The sequence below is a fragment of the Drosophila subobscura genome, chromosome O (genome assembly GCF_008121235.1).
Source record: "Drosophila subobscura isolate 14011-0131.10 chromosome O, UCBerk_Dsub_1.0, whole genome shotgun sequence".
NCBI lineage: Eukaryota > Metazoa > Arthropoda > Insecta > Diptera > Drosophilidae > Drosophila > Drosophila subobscura.
In genome coordinates this window covers 8129620-8151793 of record NC_048533.1, presented here as the reverse complement: position 1 = coordinate 8151793, position 22174 = coordinate 8129620, and the positions used below count along the sequence as shown (strand labels likewise).

At 43.2% G+C, this 22174-nt stretch overlaps 1 long non-coding RNA gene across 1 annotated transcript in view; it reads right to left on the bottom strand.

Annotated features, from left to right (window-relative positions):
- LOC117896700 overlaps positions 1 to 16196 on the bottom strand; it is a 34679-nt gene extending 18483 nt beyond the window's left edge. Inside the window, exon 1 of the long non-coding RNA XR_004649042.1 lies at positions 15725 to 16196. This is a non-coding gene — a long non-coding RNA (uncharacterized LOC117896700). The remainder of the gene's footprint in view (positions 1 to 15724) is intronic.
- Between the last annotated feature and the right edge of the window lie 5978 nt (positions 16197 to 22174).

Here is a 22174-nt window from a genome sequence, read left to right as displayed (position 1 = left end):
TAGTATCATGGTGTCCTGGTCTCCTGTCAGGACTCTATGGCCCACACGAGCGTGTGGCAGGGGCAACACAAAATACAAAACAAGAATAAATAAATTATAATAAATGACTTTAATCTTTCAGCATAATTTCAGTTCAGGGCAATTATTGACGCCCGGCTGAGTTGGCAGTTAAGGCAGAGGCAGAGTCGCCTTAAATTAGATTTTCACATTTCCCATTTTGTTTTCATTTTATTTTTTTTACGTTTACGTTTTTTTGTCCCATTTAAGATTAATCAGAGCGCGCGTCGTCGAGCCACGAATACTCAGAGTGGAGTGCCGCAACAAAAAAATTGTTAGAGAAACGAGAATTTCCAGCGAATTGTCTCCCCCATCTTAAAGCGAAGTGCATGGCGAAAATTAGTTGGCACACTCTAGCCAGATAGAGGGTATTATGATTGGTGGCATGAGCTTGCGAGAATATGAGAGAATCTATTTGAGGGCATTCAAATATTCGGCTCCCACTTTTCTTTCTTTCCAAGTACTTTTCTTCAACAGGTCCAATGACTGTGTGCCAGACCAGACTTTACGATAGACTGCACAGCAGAGAGCACTGGGGAAACTTACCAGAAACTGTCAACTTATCCCACATAGATCTCTCCGTAGCTTCAACAGAGACCACTCTACCCATCAGTCAGAGACCTCCGTCGTATCCCAGATCTCTCTCTGTCCATCTTCATATAATAGCTGGCTTACCTGTAAGCAGAGAGGAAATGCATTTAAGTTAGTTAGAAGAGCAAAACCAGGGTTAACACGACACAAAAGAGGCAGCCAAATGAGAATTGATTGCAGGCCCAGAATCATGAGAGACCCCCCACCCCCACACTCCCTCAAGGACAATCCCATTAGATTCGTCTATGTGTGTGTGAGCATGTATGTGTGTGGAATAAAAATCGGCTTAGAGCCCAATAAGAATCAACACAAAATGTGTCAACACCTTTATGCTGCCACACCCGAATGAGCAGCCCCAAAAAAGAAATACCATCTCCATCTCCCATGCATACTCCAATCTGGCCATGTTTTGCCTTTCCTTCAATTTGGTTGCTTGCTCCTTCTACTTGTTTTCGTTGCGTGTCTTTGCTTTTAGGGACAACATGTTTCCAATGCCTCAGAGACGCAGATTTTTGCACACGCAGTGAGTGGAAATAAAAATCTATATTCATAGGAGGAGCAACGTACAAGGATGAGGAATGGGACTTACTCTTCACAAAAGCAAATTATGAGCCATCGCTCCCGGGTGTAGAGAAAGGTGCCATCAAACACATATAAATACCCTAAAGAATTCAGCGGAAATTTTATAAAAAAAACACAAGGGAATGTAATTTGTTTCGTGAATTCTTCGAATTTAATGGATTTGGAATATAAGAAGATATTCTAGGGATATTCAGGGAGTACTCCCTTTTTGTTAGAGTGTTAACCACCCCCTCTTCTGCCGTAGTTTAACCTAGTAGCCCCATAAAGGAGGGTATGTATGTATCCCCTCTCTGTTGAAGGGTATCCCCTTTCAACATTGGCGTTCCGCTGTGGCAAGAACAAGTCATCTGTGTAAGCTTCAACCCTCAACCCTTCGACTGCCAGTACTAAAGGTATTTGCATTTAGTGGAAAGGAAAGTGTGTGAGTGTGCGTCTAAAAAAAGGTTGCCCTTTTGTGCCACATCGACATCGATAAGTTGGTGGTGCCCCCAAGGGCCAGGAGCAGGTAGCGAGAGCTTAATCTAGCGACTGTCATAATTTGACGCACGCACGAATACATATTTACATACATACATACATATGTGTGAGGTAGTGTGTGCGGGTGCGCCTGGGCACAGTGAGGCATGAAATTTTGTTGCCAGATTCGTTTTGGCTCCTTCACTCAACGGAGCTACACAAAAGCGTCAAGCATTCAGTCATCCCTCTCGACCCCGTACAATGTCAATGTCAACTCATCTTGGGAGTACAACCCCAGCCCCACACTCGCTGCTACCTTCCACCCTCCTCCCAACCCTCTTTAAGCCCTCTGCTCAAGGTGTTGGCCCTCTTTTTATCGCTGCTCACTTTTTTCTGCGTGTGTATTTTCTTGTGTTTTTCCTTCTTTTGTGCGCTCTTCTGGCTGACGATTTGCGTAATTTTCAGGTTCATTTAGCGTTTAATGCTTGTAAGAAAATTTTAATTTTATGGCCAACAGCCAAAGGCGGCTAAAAAGCAGCCAAAAGCACCTGCAAGAGACGAAGCCGCAGCCTTCCGGCCAGAATCCAGGAGCCAGAAAGGTGAAAACAAATTTCATAAAGGATTATGCCCGCTTCACTGGAGCTTTATGAGAATGGATAAGAAAGTGACTAGAGTCCTGAGGCTTTCTGCATTTAAGAAAAGATTGTTCCGGCGATTGTTCAGACGGTAGCTCTCCCTCTCTCCCTATCTTTCACTCTCTCTTTTTATTTTCGAAACTCTCACCCACTCTCCCTGTTTTTTGTGGGGGGGTTAAAGTTCCGTGTCAAGTTGACAAATTATTTTGGTAAATATTTGCGTGATTTTGATAATGATGTTGCTTTTGGTCTCCTACGCTTCGGTTCAGTTACAGTTTCGGTTTCTGGTTACTGGTTTCCCTGCTCTTTCTCTCTCACTCTCTCTGTCTCTCTTTCTACGTTCAACATTCACCACGGGATTGTTGCGGTCTCTGTGGTTCTTCTCGCGTGCCACTACAACCGATGCATATACATATGTATACATAGCATATACATATGTATATGTACATGTGTATACATGTGTGCGTTTGTAGCACTGGAAAGCGGGCGAGCAGTCAAGCCAAACACTATTAATTAGCTGATAGTCAGAGGAGGAAACGAGGGAGAGATGGGAGTCGCTCCTCACATATTGAATATTAATTACACTTTCCCTAAACAAAACACCCCCTAGCAACACCCTGGAACCCCCTATATGGTATCCCACTCCAGGGCCTAACCCTCTCCTGGCATTCAAAAGCTAATTAAGCGACCATTGACTATGACAACAGCCAAATGTGAGCAACGCAAAACACTTTAATACAGAAAACACTTTGGGCACTCTTAGCGCTTGAATCTCTATGTAGATACAATACGATTCAAGGGTCTCTGTGCCTCTACTCGTACATACTTATGTACATATGTACATATGTATGTATAAGTGTAGGATTCTCCTGCCTCTCGCAGTACGATTGCGGCAGTGTGCGGTGTAATTAGCACCTGGCTGCCTGCCGCAGGACTGTGTCTATGGATTAGCGCTACCCACAAATCGATTTCGAATTGTGCGATAATTGACTGTGACACTAGAAAAATAAAAGAAAGGACACAAACGCTAGAAAAAGGTAGATTACGGCAAGGGGGGTGCTATGGGGGTGATATATGATTACTTTCCACTGGCTCAGCTAAAGGTAGAACCATGCTATCTATGAGGTTACATAACTACATAACTGAAGCTAAAACGAGTTAATGGAAGAGCTATGGTACATGGCAATTATTCGATGCTATGGGGAAACATACACATGAATCGGGTAAAGGCAACTAAAGATAATCAGACATTGAGATATTACTACACTACGCTATGCCTTACCCGTAGCCTCCTAAGACACTCTGGCTTAAATCAGTTTGCTGAAATCTATCAGATATTATGGCTGATGGTTTTCGGACAGGTACCAGATAAAAGCAGTAGGATAGGGGAGACCTAGGGCGCTTTAACATGGCTGTCACCTGAATGGAACAAAGGAACAAACACGTGTCATGGCATAGGGGAGGCATACCATAAGTAGCTAAAGGCTTATCCACCGCTCGTATTTCAATCAGCTAAATCCTTATGCATAGGGGATCTATACGTGGCTCCAACATATCCATGACCGTGACACAATGGACCACCTGAAACTCGACCCCCAGCTCATCAGATACAAAAACAACCAAAAAACACTTTCTAATGAAGTTTTTCGAAAACAATTCTGCAGAAAATCAAAATCTGAATACGAATGCATAGATGGTGGTATGTGGTAGGTGAAATAAAAAAAGAAACAGGTAAATTACGTGGCCATAGACCATAAACCCACAGACAGAGAAGGGTATAGAGGGAGGGTAAGAAAGGGAGAGTGAGAGAGGAACAATGGCGAAAACTGTTAGCCAGCCATGACGATGACAACGAGACAGAGAAAGAAGCAGAAACAGACGCACGGACAGCCAGGCGAGCGGAGAGATAGCCAGAGGAACGGAGTGTCAGACGAACGGACAGACGGATAGACGGATGCCAAATTGAATGCAAACTGAAAAACGGAACGAAGGGCGTACCACAATTTGGCAGGGGCAAAACTTTCGAGCGACCTCAGATATAATTTTTGTGGAAAGTAATATAAAAGGCAAAAGTGCAAATTCTCGACTCTGACTCCGACTCTGTGTCTATGTCTATGTCTATGTCTGTGTCTGACTCGGACGACGCTCTTCTCCCTGCGATAATGATGACTCTGGCGTAGCTTTTTGGAAATTAAAATTGCATAAATTATGCAAAAATGTTTGAAAACTCTCCCCCCTGATGGTGCAGCTGCCACAGGTCACTCCTCTTCCTAGCAGATGAGATGAGTCGAGAGGATGATGATGATGATGATGATGCGGGTAAATCACTTTGATTGGCCTTCAAGTGGGGTCCCCCGCAGGGACTGCATTATTTTCACAACCGAGAAGCAATCAGGCCCCCAAAAGAGAGGACTGAACGGGTGAGACAGAGCGGGAGGTATCGGCATCCCACTCGAATCGTTGATTCATCTCCCATACGATATGCGATTTAAAGGGAGTGGAGGAGTCCGGTTCCAGTCATCGATATTCATGCCTCCTGCCTTGAAATTCTTTTGCTTTTGCGCTGTCCAGAAACTCCAAGGAGGAGCGCCTCTTTTCGCTGAATTGATAATGGACCAGAGCGCGGGCCAGCTTCCTCGACAGATTCCCCTTGAGGGCATTAATTATTTATAGACACAGCCAATTGTTTGTTCCATACTCTCCCTACCTGCCTGCCTGCCTCTCCCTCTCTATATGAACACCAACATTTTCGTTTCGTTTGGCAATTGTTTGGCCAATTACGTTGCCCAGACATGACTCAACCTTTGGTCAACTACCTGAACCATAGATGCCCCGCGTTGCACCTGTTGTTATCAATGTTGAAAGAGAGAGAGAGAGAGGCGCACAACATTAAATGTGCATTAGTCCCTGTCTGAGGTTTGCTTTTTGTCCCTTTGTTTGCTCTTTTCCAATCTGGTGACTCGCTCTCGGTACTTCCTTCCCGATATGGAGAGGTACCCCTCCTGTAGATAGAGGGAGTCACTGGCCTGTGGACTTATCAGGGGTTCTACTATTCCTCATATTGTCATTTCCGCTGCACGTGTGCACCATTGAGGCCAAAAGTGCTGCCGAGGCATAAATCTCCCTCATGCTTGTTTACTCCAGAAAGCGGGAAGCCAATCATGACATTCCCACAGGCAGAACAATTAAAAGCATTCAACAAAACTAATTTTCGCCTGGCAACACACCAACACACACACAGCAGATCTCCCAGTTCTTCCAAAAGCCACCTCATCATTCTGACCGTCAATCCGCTCTTTGTTGGGTTTATGATATCCGATACTCCCCGATGGAGGCGGGATGTGACTCAAGCTGTGAGGCTGAACGAAAAAGAAACAGATTTCATTTTTTCTTACCCTAAACAAACGAAAGAACTCATGTCGAGTGAGTGGTGTGGAGTGGAGGAGGACGGGGTCTTTTTGTTTGTAATTTCGCACTTCATTTAGCGTTAAATTAACAGCAAGAAACATTCATTGGGAGGCCGGTACGTGGACTTCTTTCATTTTTAGGCACGAAATAACCATAAAAGATGGAGAGTCATAGCCGGAGCCAGACTCTGAGGCATAGGGGACTCGCACGAAATGCCATTTAATCATAACTCAGTAAAAGTTGGATCCGATTTCAACTAATCTGTAGGGAAACTATAGAAGAGGAGTCCTACGATGGCGGGGTACGGTGAGGTGAGGCGAACCGAGGCGTGTTGCAGCATAAATAAGAATCAGCACGCGGCTGTCTGTGGACGGCAGACTCTGCTGCGGTGATGCGCTTCACTGCAGCGGAACGACAAATGCTACAACAAGAACACGGCACACAGAACAGCAAAACACACAGAGCCATTGCTTTGTGGCATCTACAATACACCCCGGCAAAAAAAACAACAAACGAACAACCATAAAACAAATTGTTTTCAGTGGTTTCGAAGCTGCAGCTACCCCTTGGATATCACACTTGTTGCTATGGAAACTACTCTTATGCATATAATACGACTAGAACCAACCTTTGAGCCATCGTTTCTATGGCAACTCTACCAAATATTAGCCAAAAGTAAATAAATATTCATATAGAACTTTTAGGAGACATATTAAATACGTTTTCTGAAATTTTCTTCATTGATTTTCAAATTTAATGATGGGATCTTTGCCTAATATATGTAGATGTGATTTAATAATAAATAAACAATTTGAAACCAATAATGATTATTATATCATAAAATTAATGGAATATTTAAAATAGTTGAAACTACCATGAGGTGTGAAAGAATCCACTCTACAGGTAAATTAATATTAATTAGATTAATTAATTAATTCAACAGAATAATTAAATCTCCTCTGCAGTCTGATATACCCTCTCTATAACCAGTTTGCCATCTGGTAAGCAGAAGATCCCAACAACAGAGTGCCTCAAATAGAGACTCATAAATGCGCAGTCGCAACGTCTACAACAGCAGCAGCAGCAGAGGCAGCAACAGCAACAGCAGCAGTGGCATCAATGGATTTTATCGGGGGGATTGGTAAATGTGAAGGCCGACCGCTTGAGCCAGAGAAATGCCAAACGATGCTCGGAGATGCCACGAGAGAACCAGCTTCGCGAGGCTGGCAGCTGCAGCATGACCCCACACTGAATGCCACTAACGATGCTGTGGCGACTCTCTGTGCTGCGCTGGCGGCGTATTAAACGCTCAGATTTCCTCGGATTGAATAAAGAGTTTCGGTTCATTGTATGCGGAGAGGTTCCTACTGAAATTGAAGCTATAGATGGAGCTGGTTCGGCTGCTTTGGCTGCTTTGGCTGCTGGCCAGGCAGCCTTTCATAATCGCAAATTGATGTGCCAGCACAGGCAACATCTTCGTCTGGGTCTGGGTCTCCAATAGCTTTGACTGCCCCTCTCTGACTGCTGCTTCAATCTGCCCCTTGCTGCTGTTCAGTGGAGCGTGGGAGCGCTTCGAATGTGGAAATAGACGAGAGAGAGATACAGAGGGAGACTCTTTCGGCGGAGGGGGTCTACCTTATTGGCTAATGCCATCTACGTCGATGTCTGCTTTTGGCCAGCTGTGCGTTGAAATTGATAACCGCGAAATAACAAAAGCTCGTCTTGTCTTTCTTTCTTGCTGTTTTTTTCTTTTGGCCAACGAGAAGAAATTCCTTTCATTCAATTTTTATTTATGACTTCTTTCGGCTTTCGTTCGGACTCGACTCGAGCTCTCTGGCTTCAGCTTTTCCCTCTGTTTGTTTTCTGGCTTTTCGCATTGATTTCTTGTTAATTTTACATTTGCAGTTGGCTGGCTTTTCTTTAGGACTCTTTCGCCTTCGCCGCCCTTCTCTATCTCCCCACTCCCTCCATTGTTTTTCCATGCCGCAACTGGCGCCCGCTTTTGTCGGCTTTTGTTTTCGCTTTTCTTTTATGAGAGTAGCAGGAGGGGTTTTCTTTCGCTCATTTTAGTGTTATTCTCTTCGTATTCTATGGGGGGCATAGTTATTGTTTTAGTTAAGTTGACCATTTGTATACGATTCCGCTTATCTGTGGGGCAGTGCCGCCCCAGCCATCCACTTGTCTCCGAGTCCCGCCGCAACCGCCTCCTCCTCTCCTCACTCGCATTTGCGGCCTCATTTATTTTCATTCTCTATGTCATAACAATCTTTTTATTCTGCTCATTTCTGCTCTTGCCACTGACCTTAACACATTTCTGGTGCCGTTCTGGTGCGGCTTTCTTTCTTAGGCACCGCCTATACTAATGCAATTTTATTTCCGACCGAAAAATGTAGGAAGCAAATAATGTAAATGGCATCAAATCAAATTATCATAATTGGCACAGATTTGTGACTTTTTGTGGAATGAATAGCATTTTTTGTACGCTTTGCGCAGCTGTCGGGGTCATTAGGAGGACTCTTTTCTGCACATCAGCTTAAAGAAGATTCATTATTTTGGTATTTACTGCAACTAAACTTCAGGAAGATCTGACCCTTCTCTTAGTCAAGACCGATTCTTTAAGGTATTTTCTGCACGTCTTCTTACTTACAAAAGATCCATTCTTTAGGGTCTTTCCTCTCCACATCTCACAGAATATCAATTCTTTGTGTTGTCTTCACTCTTTGCTGCATCTTAAACTGAAAGAAGATTGATTCCTTGGGTCTTGTCCGCACCTCATCTCAATGACGATCCATTCTTTAGGTCTTTTCTGCACCTAATTTTACGAAAAACATCGATACTTCTGCTGCATTCCACAGTTAAGCCTCTTAAAAGAAGACACGTACCCCTTGGGGAGAGGGGGTTTTATATAATAATAAAGCTATATAAACGAACAAACAATAATGACAATTGCTGATTTATGAGGCAGCCCCAAAACGAGCCAAAAGCAACAGAAAAAGCATCAGCAACAGAGTAACAACCAGTTTTTTTATGTTTTTGGATGGCATCCAGTGTGCACCGTCATTCAGGCAGCGTCACGAAGTTGTCGGCCCATTACAAGTTGCACGTTGCACGCTCCTCGTTGCACGCCGCTAATTAGATTCCAGTCAGAAATTGTGAATGCTGTTGCAGCAGCAGCCTGTAGCTGCTGCTCATCTTGGAGTTTTGTACGTGGAGGTACTGCGACTCCTACACACGCCACGCAGAGACGTGATCATCTCAGAGTACACTGATCAACACAACACGGGGATCGGGGAATGGGAGAAGGAGAGTCAATTCAGGTAAGCAGGCAGGCAGGCAGGCAGGCACTCAGGTAAGTGGCTAAAAGTGTGTCAATGTCTGTGAACTGGAACTGGAACTGGAGCGTTGAAATGCCGATTTCGACTCGCTTCTATGCCCTGCATTTTCATATAATTTACAGAGAGCAAACCCAAACCAAAGAAGCAGAGGGCCCTGAAATGGAGCCAACAACCGAACAACTGAAAGCAGCTCTTTTGTGTGGGGCTCCAACTCTGTGGGGCAGGTGGGCGTTAAGGCACTAAATTGCCCACATGTGAAGGGGCACCCTTCTCACTGTGTCTGTCTGTCTGTCTGACTGTCTGTACAGGTGCATGCAACAGAGCGAAGAGAAACCAAAGAAGAAGTCTTCATCGTGACTCCCTGTCACTCATGACCCTCCACACTGCCTCTTTGAGTCACGTCCATTCCGCTGGAAATTGCATTCGAAAATCATTGGCAGACCCCGACTCCAGATGGGCCAGAACCCCTTCATCTTCTACACTAATTAATGTGGGCGTGTAAGCCAAACAAAGTGCAAAATTTATCACTGATTCTCTACCAAAAAGATATGGGGGCTGTACCCCCGAACGGAGCATTAAAACGCCTCTCAAATTGCTCGAGCATGCAGCAAACTCCGGCAGGTTAAAGGTCGCTACAACACGTGCCTCATCTGACGCAGTGCGTGGCCAATTTTACGAAAAACCGAAACGAGAAAGTGGCTGGCCAGGAGATCGGCATCTCGCAGGGCTTATGGCAAATCATTTGGGTAATGGCCAATGATGACAAACTACAAGACAATGAGTGCGCAATAAGACAGCGACGAGTCTTGGCGCGGGAGGGCAGGGGGATCATATCGTACTGCATGCCCCATCAATCAGAGGCAGAGACAAATTATGAAACTTCTGTAAACGGAATCGTGGACAATGTTCGCCTGCCAAAACGCATTAAAACCCAATCAGAGAGTCGGCGTGTCACGGCCATCAGTCAGTCAGCGCATCGCATCGCATGGCATCCCAAAGCCGTCGGCTAATGAGACTTTGACGGCGTTTAGTTTTCGATTTGATGGGCAGGAAAAAAAAACTATGAGACAGGCCAAAACAAGGCACAAAAGAGGCCCAAAAGCAGGCCCAATCCCAATCCAAAGCCAGGTCCAAACTGTCATCGCATTTCAAACAACTTTTGACAGCAGTCAGTGTGGGGCCCCGAGACGTTTGTTCAACCAAAGCTGCTTGCCGCAAAAGAAATCAATTAGTGCGAAATTAGCCAGAAGAAGCCACAGACGATTGACCAAGCCCAAGCCCAAGCCGGAGAGTCTGTAGAAACCAGGGAAAGACCCTCATAAGTGTATTATTTTACCTCTTTCATGGCTCCCATTGTGTGGTTGCTTTTGATATGGGTCCAACGATTTGTATCTAATGAATTTTTAAGCTGAAAATTATTAGACATTTGATTCCAATGGGAATTTGATTTCAGTCTGACGGATGATAAGTTAATCTTAAGTGGATTTGGCTTTTAAAATACCATTCAGACACATGCGCGAGGGAGAGAGAGATCATTGCCCGCCCGCCTGTGGAGTGCTGGAATGGTTTCCACATTAGTGCCTCAAGTGCCTGCCCCTGCCACAGACTCTCTAATTGCTGCAGCTACTGGTCATGGGGTGCCACCAGAAACCAATCCCGGACACACAATCCAACTTCACAATTCACTCAGGATCGCATAAATCACAGTCGAGTGCATTTAATTAATTTGCGCTGCGCCTCTTGAAAAAAAAAACAAAAAACAAACTAAAAACACAAGCCCAAAAAATCAAATAGTACATACATATGTACATACATATATGAAAATGAAAAGTTATGCAGATGAAAAAGTGGGTGTGGAAAATTCGACAAAAGTACAAAACAATAAAAACAAGGCTATATTTTGAGGAATCAAAGCTAGGAATACCCTTGAATTTGTAGACTTCTCATGATGGAAACGTAAAGAAATTATTCGGAAAATATTTCCAATACTTGTTTGAATGATTCTGATTAATTTTTTAAGGTTCCCGATCAGTTTTCGATGATCGTACGACGAGAGTTTTTCAGAAAAAAGTGTACTTTAGGACTGAATATTTATTGTTGATATAGCCATCCGACTTGAATTATTTTTGTTATTTTATATATCTATTTATGTACATGATATCCACTGTTTCAGCCAGAGTTATACAATGAAAATGTTCAAAGTCTAGCGATCTCAAACAGAAAGACTCTCAGAATCCTTGTTCTTATATTCAAGTACCTGTTCTTAATCCGAATACCCCTTTGGCAGAGTACAGCCCCGTAAATATACAAAATAAACTACGAATACAATGGAAAAGTTGCGCATGCAGCTGCCACACACCCCCGCACAGAACATTTGTTTTTAGTTGCATCTGGTTTGGGTGAATGTGGGGTCGGGGTCGGGGTTACCAGCACGGCTCTGAATGTTTTTCTAAATGGAAATTTGAAATTTTTAGCCGCAGACGCTATGTGGCAGGTGCCATTCTAACGGTTACGAGAGTGCAGACCAAACCAGAGCAGAGCTTTATACACTTTTTGTTTTCTGTTTCGATTGGGCTTTTCCTTTTGCAATCTTTTTTCTCGCATTTTCTGTGGAGGGGGTTCATATTTTTGCAATCTCTTCACGGTTAGTGGGTTTAGATTTCCAATTATTGGATTTCAGGCACTCATTAGGCGGAGTGGATCTGCCAGACCATAAGTGGGGTCGTGGGCAGAGAGGAGTGACAGGAAGCTTTGGCAAAATCAAGAAAAACCATTTACCCATTGGCCATAAGTATTCAATATGCAAATCGAATTTAATTGCAGCTCGTTTTCCAGGAAAAGCAAAAGTCAATGCAAGTGAAAAGACGATCGATTCATTTCGTGGAAAACACTGCTGTTGTTGACCGCATTCAAAGGCTGGAGAGGCAAAGCTGGAGAGGTATGGGTAGGGAAAGGAAGAGCTGCAAAAGAAACGTAGGGAAAAAGGAAAAGCTAGAGCTCGAGCTCGGGTAACGAGTGCGGGCTTGATTGGACAAGAAAATTCACGGGAAATTTGCCAATGGGAGTAGGACAGTAATTGACTCAAGGACTCTCGACTCCTACACGGTGCGACTGGTTTTTCCTCTATCAATAATTCCCATTAATTGCCCCTTTTGGCCCACGCAAGTGCTTTCCCCTTTCGCCCCTTTCCCTCACTCCATTTCCATTTCCGTTTCCGTTGGGTGTTTGTTCAGGCACTTGCCCAACAATCTTTTAATATTCAAATTTCATTCACAAATAGAGGGTGTATTCTGTTCTGCTGCTGCAGCTGCAGCTCGTTGATGCAACATTCAAACAAATTTCTGCTGTTGCTTGCCACCAATTTCTGTTTTCTAAACTTGCGCCACAAACACAGAAACTGCAGGCCAAAAAAAAAGCAACAACAGCAACAACAGCAACAACATTCAACGCAACGCCAGCTTCGACGGAGGTTTAACGTTCTGCTTGGCTAAACACTCGGCTCACAACAAAAGGTAGGGTATGCACGTACATGCACACATAAATATGTACATATGTATGTATATATCAGTAAGGGTATGTACGTGCATGTACTTTATATACATACATATACTATACTCGCATATATCCATAAACAGTTGAGTTTAACGAACTGAGCTTTGTTTTTGGTCCACTCTCTTTCGAACGACTCGGGCGTTTAGCTCAGAAAAACTAATTTGGTCTCCACTCTCCTCTCTGCCTCACTTACTCCCTCTCCTTTAGCCCATTGCATGCTCCTCTGCACACACATTCGTCCCATCTCTTTCCTACTCTACCATTCCCATTCCCTCTCTCTCTCTCATTTGTTATCCCTCAACACTCCCCTCAGATACTTTGTTTCGCAATCCTAAACAATCTTCTTATGGAATATCTAAATCATTTATTATAGGTTAATACTTTATACCTAACAAGATTCCTATCAGAACTTCACATATTATAGGAGATTGGACAACCTTGTCAACCTTAGATTCTAGTTAAAGCAATTACGCAAATGAGGAAAAAATCACAAAATCACTTCACACAACAATCTATAGTCCCGAATCATGTCAATGTTTTTAAATAAAAGAGCTAACATCGATCGGTCCTCCACCTCCAAACCCATCATCACTTTTCTATATTTATTGTTTTAAAAAAAAAGCAATTTAAAATCTAGAAAGTGAGTTTCCTGTCAGCCGTCTTGAATGACGGACAAGCTTCTGGATATCAGGGTCCCAACTGTCAGCAGAAAACAGAGCAAAATCCCATAAACAAATCATATTAAATGTGTCACTTTAGGCATTTATTCTGAGAAAAAAATTCTCTACAAAATATAGCATATTTTCTACCGGAATGAAATCTGCTTACCGCCTGATGGTTAAGGCACTCGAAAACCTTTCTAACTTCCACCACACATACACACATGTGCTGGAGATAAAAACAACCACCCCTCCTGCCCGATATTCCAGGCGGTGCTGCAACATTTCTCTTATTTACGAGCTACGTAGCCATAAAACGCATACATAAATTTCCTAGAGAACCCCCGCCTGCCACCAAAAGGAGTCCTGTTCCTCTGCAAAGTGCAGGCTATAGCAGTAGAAAGCCGTCAGGAATAAAGAAATTGATATAAATGCTAGGGTGCCAAACCCCGATATTCGGTATACATAGATATGGATGGGAGGGGATTGTGTGGGGTGTGTATGGGAATTAGAATGGATTGCCTGGTTGCGCTGCAAAATCGAATGGCGCGAAATGTCGTCAAAGTTTGTCAAAATATTTAAATAAATGTGTCCTTGAATCGCATTCAATCTCAATCTGAATATCTGCGAGAGGATGTGCTCTAGAGGGAATAGGTTGCCAGGAAAACTGTTGGCAAAGAGTGATATCTCCCATATGGCTACAGATATCACAGTGATATGCCTCTAATGTACAAGAAATGGAGAAAAATTCACTGATTTCTACAACAAAATCGTGCCCGTCTCCGATATTCCAAAGCAGATCCCAAGAGAAAATGTTGAAGGACCAAGCACACTGAGACTGGCACCAAAAAAATCTGTCTAGCCTTCAGACACCAGTCCCCTAAGAGACCTTCTACTGTACCTTGCCTATAATGGCAAAACAATTTTCGATTATTACGAGCAGAACCAGCATCTTTCAGCGGGGGACTCTCCAGCAGTTTTGCCACTCACGGCAATAACCATTAATAAAAATGTTTGGCATTTAAAATTAAACGAGTAAACGGCACGTGCCGCACTGTACAAACCACTCTTCAGCCTCCACTCTCTCTCTCTGTGTGGCAACTTTCCGCGAGAGATGGAAAACGGAAAAGTTTTCGGCAATTTCATTTCAATTCGAGTGTGGAATTTAAGGCCATTTGCATATCAAAACAAAATGGTAGGCGTCTGTCGAGAAAGGAGGTCCTTTACCCGCCGCCGCAGCTGGCGAGGATTGCTCTGGCGTCTACTCGGGAGAAAACAATTAGCGGAAAATTCTCACAAGTTTTTGGCAATGGAGGATGGAATTCTCGCGCCCAACGATTCGAGTTAATTGCAGATACTTTTTGGTGGAGAGCCCCTAGACGGGCTGTCCAAATATCATTAACATGAATTTATAAACAATCGAAAGGAGGCTTAATTAAATTTTGGCAGCTCCCAGGAACAGAAGGAGGAAATGCTGCAGTAAGTATAGGGGAGTTCTTAGCGTACAGCTCTGCCCCATAAACATAAAGCATTCACAGACCATAACTGTGTGTTGAACTTTCAGCCCCAAAGGCGCACGCAATTCTTTAAATAATTGTCCATAAATATAAGCGGACATAAAAAGGGCAACCAACCGTTTAATCCGTTGTCGCATTTAATATATTGGCCATATCTCTCGGTCTCTCTCAGCCATGGACTTGGAAAGGACTTCACGAAAGGAGTAAGCTCCAGCCCAGAAATCCTTTGGCTCATAAAATGTCAAGGAAATTTTTATTGATGAGCCAAAAAAGCGAACAACGACGACGACGACGACGACGACAATGACAATAACGATTTCAGTCGAGATTTTGTCCTTGCCGACCGACGCGTCTCCCTGCCACGCCACGGGCCACGGCCGAGAAGCTCTCCTGCTCTGCTCCTCGCTAAAGTTTTTTTCTCGAAGGACACACGGATAGGGAAAAGTGTGTCAAACTACGACCACACAACCAAACTTAATACACTAACTATTTTTTTGGGAAGGGGGTGTGGGTGCTCTAGAGCTTTAGAGAGAATAACAATTCTGAATAGATTTCGGTTTGACACGTGACTTCTAATAACAAACAAAAAAAAGGGGGGATAACTTTGTCGTTTACTTTTATGTCGCATAACATTTGCCATCGTTTGGGTCTTTGTAACATTTAGAAGCGATATTTCTGCAGTTGTCTTGTACAGAGAGACTCCAAAGCCGGCAGCCTCCAGGAAGACCAAATTTCGTAAGCACTATAACATTTAATGCATTTTTTCACACAATAATAGGAGGCTCCAATATCAAAACAAAGGCACAGTATGCGTCGAGTATGATTTTAAGTAGTTTACAATAAGTACTCTTGTAAAGTAAATATTCCAAAATACTTCGATACTCTTAGATTTTATAAACAATTTGCTCAACAAACTTCACTGAGTTATATACCTTTATCAATATTTGCAGAACTTCCTTAGCGACAGTGTTGTGCCTGACTGTTTGTAGACACTGTTGTAGAACTCTGAGAGCTACATATGTGATGTTGCAATCACTCTAGTTTCACTGTAAATCAGATGTGTCACTAGGATTTCACGGTACACCAGGTCTCCAATCACTGATGGTGCACTTACACCTTGGTGGGTGCTGTATTTACTGGTCTGCAATCAATATTAATTCACTGTAGTACTTTATACTGGTTGGCTGTTTCACTGTATATTGATGCAGCATATCTCCAATGCTTTTATGCTTTATATTTCTCTGTGACACTGATAACACTCTTCTTTCTGTTCACATGCTAAAGCTTGACGTAAGGCGTTTTGGACCGAGACTGTTGTTTCCGTTTTCCGTCCGCTCCGCGCAAAGTTCCCGTTATAACTGACGAATGACGGCTGGAAACGAGTCGTTGGCAGGCAAAATGTTCAAAACGAGAAGCAGAGCCAAGCTCACTGTTATCTGTTAACAGAGTGTGCGGATGGAATCGCAAGCAATAAAATGGGAATATGATGTAATTTTTTAAAGTTAAGTACACAGACTGTTTTTATAAATATTTTAACAATTATTTAATAACTATAATTTAGAGCGGATACCTGTAGTATTTAATGATGAACATTTTTGGATGATTTATGTAGATGCTGAGAGGTAGTAAAACGTTCTGGTCCAAAACATTACATTTAAAAATAATTTTTTTTCTTTCTTTTTCTTTCTTTCTAAAACAACATGCTAATTTCAGAGAAGTTTTAATGTGAAGTTTTTAATAATTTATGATAACTAAATTTTTATGCGCGTCCAACATAATGTTATGCTTCCAGAGTCAGACTCTGTTAACATTCTCTCTCGGCTTCGGCGGTCGCATTCTCTCTCACTCTCTTTTGCTCCTAGCCGAAAATAAGTGGAATTGGAACGCTCGAACCTATGCCAACAAACACGCTCAAACTTGTTACACAACCAACGTGACAGACCGCCAACACGTTGTGTTTACGTTTTTTTCGAGTGATTCGAGTTATCGAACTTGTTTGAGCGAGTTTGATGTGTGCCTAGCAACATGCTGCTGTGTTGCATGAATATGAAATGCTCGTAGTTTAGATGTAAAATGAGTGCTTGAGTTCGTCAAACGATTTATTTTTGAATTTCTAGAAGACATTCTACAAGATAATAACATGAATATTAGTACCATTGGAGAAAATTCAAAAAATTACAAGGATCAGCTCTAATAGCCGAGTCAGAGAAGATATAATAATTTTTAACTGGTTGATACATTTGTATGTATGTACATATGTACATACATATGTATGTATGTATATTCGCTGCATTAATATTTCATTTGCTAGAACTTCTTCGAAATTTCGCCCCTTCCCCATTCCATTTTCACAGTTTTCTGCCTATTCGTTCCTTCCCTAACATGTTTTCCTATGGTTCCATCGCTTGGCTGATTCTGGCGACCCTCTGGTGATTGTTTTTCCCCTTATTGTACTTGGGCCAACAGTAATCTCCAGAAGGTATTCCCGTCTTTTGGTCTGCAATTAGTTTTTACGCTCAAGTGATTTGATACACCGTACCGCCCCCTTTGTGACATATGTACACACCCAGTTGTTAACGAGAAAACGTTTAATTAACCGTTTTTCCAGTTTTGGGGCTTCCACACGCATAACGATGGCCATAAAACCGTTAAATAACTGAAAATCTTATGATATGAACTATAACAGCCTGGAAATGGGCAAGAGTAAGGGTATTCGGTGTTCAGAAAGAGGTACAGATCTATTTTTTAACAGGCAGAAGGTTAAATCTTATGATAGAACTTAATTAAAAATTAAAAATTTAAATGTGTTGAAACTTCCTTTTGATTAAATAAATGGGTATGTAATATTCCCAATGTCTCCCATTTGTTATTTTCACTTAATTTGATCAGCCAGCGAGCGAAAATAGGGACCCTGACAGCGAGTTAACCCATTTTTTGAAGGGGATAAGCTAAATAACTCACATGCCGCTCGAGGCTTCTATCCTATCTGTCCTTCCACATGAGCGGCGGCAGTCAGGTGTCTATTAACTGCCAAGATTTTTGAAGCATGCCACCTCCAGGCGCCCGCCGACCCGCTATGAAGCTTACCCAACAAATTTCCCATTAAAATCAAATGGAATTTCATATATTCCTAAAAGAAGGAGGAAGCGAGAGAGAAGCTCAAGATACTACAACCAGCGGAGACGCCACAGCTGCAGCGACATTCGCTGCCGTTGCCGTACTTAATGACTAATGGACTCTTAATGATCTAACAAGGTGCACACACAGATACAGACACCCGCACACATTGACACCTTTGAAGCAATGAGGCAAGGGATGTCGCCGCTGTTTGGGCGGATGCTGCACGATGCTGCATCCTGACAACAAAGTTCAAAACTTAATAATGCAACATTAGTTGCCGCGACGATGACGTTGACAATATACACGACTACACAAAACGAAACAAAGAATATGAGAAGGTATTATCGGTATAAGTTACTTAAACGATACTTACAATAACAAATATCCTCAAGAAATTATAGATAAAACTAGATTTAATTTGTATTTGTTCTTATCCGTCTTTTTAATCCAATATATTTCTTCGAAATACATATAGAGTTCTTATATAAACTACTTTAACCACAGAATATGATATATATAAATGCTCCCCTATCGAACCTTGTAGTAAATTGTCTATGAAATTTTTGAGACTCTTGATAGGTTGATTAGAAATAAAGTTTTAAAAATGGGATGTGTTTGTTCATCGAAAATATTCTAATATTATATTGGAGTATTATCTTCTTAATATTCCAGTATGCAATATCAGTTAAAAATAATAAATATTATCAAGAATCTTATTTAGGTTATATAAGTTCCAATCTAAATAAAACAAAAAATTATTTCTTACATTTCTACATAAATTTCCTATAGAAAGTAATTTTATTGCTTATGTATTTACAAGTACATTTATGGGCTAATATTTTATTTATTATGTAATCAGTTAACCTTTCTTTTCTCTCTCTGCACTTTATTTCGGTGCTAGCCTCAGCATTCAGCACGTGAAACGTGCCACTTGCAGCAGTCGCGAAATGTTCCAAGTGCCACTGGCAGCACGTTGCCAACATCCTCGAGATCCGGATGGGCAATGGAAAGCGGGTAGCGGATAGTGGCAGGGGTGGTTGTCCGCCCTATATGCAAAAACGGGATACCCCACGGTAAGAGTGGCAGAAAAGAGCAGGGAAAAACTCAACCAAATTGCAAAAATTAAATTAGTAAATTTTGTTACAAACTTACAGCCAACGGGATGGGGCAGAAGGGGGTTGGCTTACAGAGTAGTGGGTGCCTAGGTCAATGTGGGATTTTTGTTGCAGGTTCTTGCAGCTGTGTGTTTGTCGCGACTGTCCTTGGAAGTACCTCTTTTGCTTCTTCCTCTGTTGTTACTTCTTCCCTTGTGCTGCCCTGCTGTTGCATGGCCCTAAACTGCAACTTCTGTTGCATTTTGTGTCGTTCATGCGCTTCATTTATCACACAGCTGTCAAGTTTCGCCCGAACCGAAGCCCGAACCGTGACTGCATGAACCAAGACTCCACGAAGGTGAAACTCTGCTCTCGGGGCGTAGAACTTTACGAGTCGCCCCATCTGCGCGGTCTGGCCAAAATCAACCTTCGACAAGCCCCAAAAAAACACAGACAGATATATAGAAAGAGAGGCACAGAGAACCTAAAAACAGTTTTACAGGCCGCCGCACAAAGCAAACAGCTTCAACATATGTCAAGTAATCAGCGAGCAAAGTCAGACTCTGAGATCTGCAATCGGAATGGGAAATGGGGGGCACAAAATGAGGTGGAATCGAAGGCAAAACAGTTGAGGAGGGGCATAAACTGTGGCAAAATTGGAGGCAGGGACAGAGGCGAAATCTAAGACTGAGGCAGACTCTCAGGCAGAGACAAAGTTTACCTTGGCGGCACATGCCAAGCATAAAATTGAATATGTATCTAAGACTCGGCGAAATGAATCTTCAAATGGCGAACCAAAGAAGGTAACTTTATGCTACACCGAAAAAAACACCAAAAAGTCAATGCATGGATTATATATGAAGAGAAACAAATATTTTCTGATAGTCCATTGGATGTGTTTTGGTGCGTCTGCATTGTATTTTCCATCGAATATATTTTGCAAATATTTCTATGGGTTTTTCGAAGTGTAGACTTCCGCCAGACCTCGGGGTAAATAGTCGAAGGGCAGGGCGGCAGCAACACGGGACACGGGACACAGAGCACAGGGGCACGGGGCAGGTTCGTCGCCAGTTCACGCCTGAGCGACTTTTGCGTTTGCGCGCCGGTTGCTGTCGTCATCGAAGAAGCGAACTAGAAGGAGGAACACGCATATAGCAAGGGATATGTGCGGTGGGGGTTAACAATTTCTGACTCGCCGTTGCGCTCGACTGGCTCTCAGAATTTTGAGCATTTTCCGTTAACGTTTTTGGCCGAGCAAAGGCCCATACGGCACACACACAGTACTTACGGCATAAACACGGGGCATAGAACAACAAAACAAAGTTCAGGGTTGTCCGTAAGCATGGGAATGTTTTTCCGCTTACAAATAGATCATGAAAACAAACAGAGCCAAAATAATTGTGGGAAAAGTGGGAATGAAAAGTGGGAAAGTGCCTGGTGGCATTTCACTTTATTATGCAACATAATCAACCAGCCGGTGACAACAGGGCAATCCTCAATGCGGCACTTCGGTACCGGGGGCACAAATGTTTAACCTGCAACTCTGCAAAAAGGACAGAGGCAACGAAGTTGCAACAGTTCACAGGAGGAGGCGGCAAGTGGAGGGAGACAGAGCTGCAACAGTCAAAAGAGTAGGAGGCAGCTCCACAGAAAAGGGAGACATTCAGAGTTGCAGCAGCATCTACCTGTGGAGGTACAGATGAAAAGGGTTGATGGCTTGATGGGCTGATGGGTGTGTGGACTCTGTTAAGTGCTTTCCACCTGGCGGGCAGACAAGCCATCCTGCTCTCCTCCTCCACCTGCACTCTCACACGTGCCACACAACAGGAAGCGGCAACATTTTTGCTCATTTGTTGCCTCTTTCTCATTTAACTAAGTGATGAAGTCGTCGTTCGTTGGCCCCAAGGGAGGGGGATCAGATGTGGAGTGTGGCATGGGCAGGCAGCAGCAGCAGCAGTCTGAGATTAGGCTGATGGTAAATTCACTTTATGCCACACACTCGGTGGCACGGTACCACAAAAAAAAGCGGCAGCAAAAAAGTGCTGCCTAGTGGCAGGCGCCCGCGGAAATTAATTCATCCCCAAATTGTTTTGGACTGTCACAGCGGCAAAAGTCGTTGCACTCCGCCTCGACGCGAGTGGCATGCCCCCTGGGCTCTGCCTCCCATCACAAGTGTCCACATGTGGCGAAAAGTATTTGAAACTTTTCCTCATTCTGCGGTGGCGCACAATTTAAATGGCAGTCGACGCAACGCTCGACGGCAACTGACGGCTGGTCTGCCGCTTAGGTGCGCTCACAAGTGGTCGCTGGGGCACTCTCTCACTCTCTCTCTCTCTCTCTAGACACGGAGACATGCATGCGGACAGAGATGCGGACAAGCATGGGTCATGAGGGAGGAGTAGAGTGGAGTGGAGTATGTGATGGCTGCTGCCGTTTTGCGCCACTGTGCCTCGCTTCAACACTTTAATATGAAAACAAGTGGAGAAAGAAATGGAGAAGGTCAGGACTTTCAAATACTCTCTTTTCCGATTTATTTACAAAAAAGATTCAATGAATTTTTGCATTAAGAATAATTTCCTAATATGCTAAGGTGAAAGTTTGGAAGAATAGAGTAAATAGTGCAGATTAATAGCGTGGAAAGCCAGGTGGACCATGGATTAATAATTATACAAATTATCTGATTATATGAGCTGGACAGGAACTACCTAGGTACCCTTAAAAGCCTTCCAAAAGCAGGAAACGCACCTCAAACGCATAATTATGCTACCCCTTAATATCCTCGACTGTTTTGCATTGCCAGTCTTGATGACAACATCATTCATAGACTTGCCCCCGTGGCTCGGAAGAGGCAGGTACGATATTAATATGTAAATTATTTTTTTGCATTACTGCAGCAGCGGCAGCGGCAGCGCAAATGCCAGCGGCGGCTGCTGCCACACCCGGAATCACACTGCGGGATGGTCCTTTAATTAAAATTAAATATTTTTCTGCTCCGACAGCCACTGCAAAAGATGAGACGATGGAGGACGAAGGAGGATAAGGAGAACGAAAGGACAGCAGATCCTGCGCCAGTGAGTATTGTTAACGGCTTAGTCCATTGGAATAAATAATTTATTTATCCGATACTAGCATCAGAGGCCAGGGCTTACCTGGAGTCCTTTCTGAATC